The sequence below is a fragment of the Eufriesea mexicana genome, unplaced genomic scaffold (assembly GCF_001483705.2).
Source record: "Eufriesea mexicana isolate 0111107269 unplaced genomic scaffold, ASM148370v2 scaffold57644, whole genome shotgun sequence".
NCBI lineage: Eukaryota > Metazoa > Arthropoda > Insecta > Hymenoptera > Apidae > Eufriesea > Eufriesea mexicana.
Window position 1 is genome coordinate 1 of NW_016962804.1, and position 2,575 is coordinate 2,575.

At 30.0% G+C, this 2,575-nt stretch overlaps 1 pseudogene; it reads right to left on the bottom strand.

Moving 5' to 3' along the window:
• Nucleotides 1-895: 895 nt before the first annotated feature.
• LOC108554678 (peptidyl-prolyl cis-trans isomerase CWC27 homolog) lies at nt 896-2,366 on the bottom strand (annotated as a pseudogene).
• Between the last annotated feature and the right edge of the window lie 209 nt (nt 2,367-2,575).

The following is a 2,575-nucleotide window of genomic DNA, read 5'->3' on the forward strand; positions in this document are numbered from 1 at the left end:
CTTCTCATATAACTTTTGATCACATTTTGCATCTAGTTTCGTTTAGTAATAAATATGTTCACGGAAGGTCGCGATGGTCGCCGTAACGAAATCATAGACGCCATAAAACAAAAATTAATAACTAACAATTTAGCGCTAAATTCTTTACGAAAGTTTTATAGGAATGTAGCCTGAAGTTCCAGCTTCGCAACGAAATTATAAAAGTTCACAAATTGTTTACGGAAATTGAGGAATTAATAGTTCTTCACTGCCAGAGCCATTCTGTCCTTTTCTATCCCCTCTCTGCCCTTGCCTACCACGTGACCAGCACTTCGTCGACCTCCTTGCCTATCCTATATTCCTATCACTTTTGGTGCATTTGGAGCCAAATAATAGATGGCGCTGATCGAAACTGCCGAATGAAAAACCACGTGACCCGCTGAGCGGGAGAAACAAAACAATAAAAGGACATAAATAAGTATAACACATTTTTCCTCGTTTTTTTTACTCTGCTAATAGTCCGTTAAATATGAAGTCACAGATGAAGATGCGTGCTTTTGTTCGTGGTAAAAAGAAAATGAAACTACCATGGTTATATGTTAAAGTACTTTTTATTCACTTTGAAAGTTTCACATATACATGTTAATTGTTAACGACATAATAAATAATGACATATAGACATTAGAATCTGAGTAGATGTCCGTACCACGGACCGTTGCGAGAAAAAGATGTTTCGTGATACATATCACGTAATAATTATCATTATAATGACCAAATATATATGTACAATATTTATAGACATATGGTAAATGATTCTATTCGAATACATGAGTTATCCTAATAATTCTTGATATCTCTTATCGTGTATCTCCTCGGCTTTCTCTTGTGTTAAACATCATAAGGAGTTTTTTATTCCCTATTCATGTTTCTTTATACCCTTATCATCTTTAAAATCATCTATTTTATAATTTTGTACTTTCTTCGGTTCCATTTTGGTATCTCTCAATGTATCTTTAATCCTTTTCTTCATTGCTCTGAAAATATAAATATAAGAGGCAGTAAATAAAAATTCCTACTTTCTATAACATAGTTATAATGCAAATAATAAGCTAACTCTTTCTCTTTCTTTACAAATTCTAATTCTTCTTGAGTTTTTACTTTGTCGTCATTTTACCAATCGCTACTGCAGCCTTCCTTCCTTTTTTTATTTGCAAGTCCAGGTGATTCAACAGCTGGTTGTGTGATTAATTTTGGATTAGTTAAATGATCATGAGTTGATTTGCCCTTACCACTAAACTTTTTATTTAATATCACATATTCTTTTTCATCTTCCTCTGCTTCTTCACCAAATGATAAAAGATTGAAATCTCTGCAACAAAATTTTGCATTGCAAGGAATAATACTACCAGGGCTAAATTCTGCAAACATATATGATTTTTACTTTACCAGTGCTGTTTTAGTTTTTGAAATGTCCTTTACCTCTTCGCTTTTGTGTACTATTATCCTTGATATAATAACAGAAAATAAATTGTTCAACATTATAGATTTCAACAACCTTGGAGGATAAAGTAGTCTATCATTCTACAAAGAAGAAGAAATATAATATTTGTACCATTTTTTAACATATTTTCTTGTAAACATTAAATTTACCTCATCTACAAGTGCTTTTTCAAGTTTAAACACGTTATATATATTTTCTCCAGTAATTTTTCCAAAAATTATATGTTTATTCTACAATTCTAATGTAGAACCAAGAGTAAAGAAGAATTGGGAACCATTGTCATCTTTTCCAGCCATTAGCTTATTAGCCATAGTAATTAAATCTCGTCAACAAAAATGTAATCTTGCATGAAATTTATCCTAAAACAAATATATGCAATAATTATTTTTGAATAAAAAAAGAATTCATTTTATTTTTAAATATAGTCTCACTTTAAATGATTCTCCGTATATTTTACCACCTTCTCCTACACTTGTGGGATCACCACCTTGTGTTGTGAATTCTTTGATAATTCTATGAAATATAGTGTCATCCTAATAACCTTCCATACATGATTATATGAAATTTCTACATGCCTTTGGAGTTTCTTTTGCCCATAATTCTAACTCAATATCACCAACAGTTGTCTTCATTATAACCTAGTTATAAGAAATATATTAGTTTTATTAATGTAAAATACATTTAAAATCAAATTTATTGAAATTTATTATTTATTAATGTATTTCAAATTGGAAATTATTTAATATATTAATATAGAAATTTAGAAATTAAATATTGTATATCGGTTAAATTTTTAAAAACAGATACACAATCCATTGAAATATTATAAAATGATACTTACTACGTTACCCTTAGTGGCTGGCTCTTGCATACAAATATTACTCATGCCTATAAGTCTCCTATAATAAAAAAAAATCCTTCGTCAATAATATTCCATATTAAAACTTTAGTTAGTTATAAATCAGTCAACCAAATGGTTCTTTTCTCGAATAATCATAGCTTTTACCTCCTTTTGACATTGGCTTTATTGGCCCAATGAAGTCCATGATGTGCCACAGCACCATTATACTTGCTGCTTTTATATTTTCCAAGTTC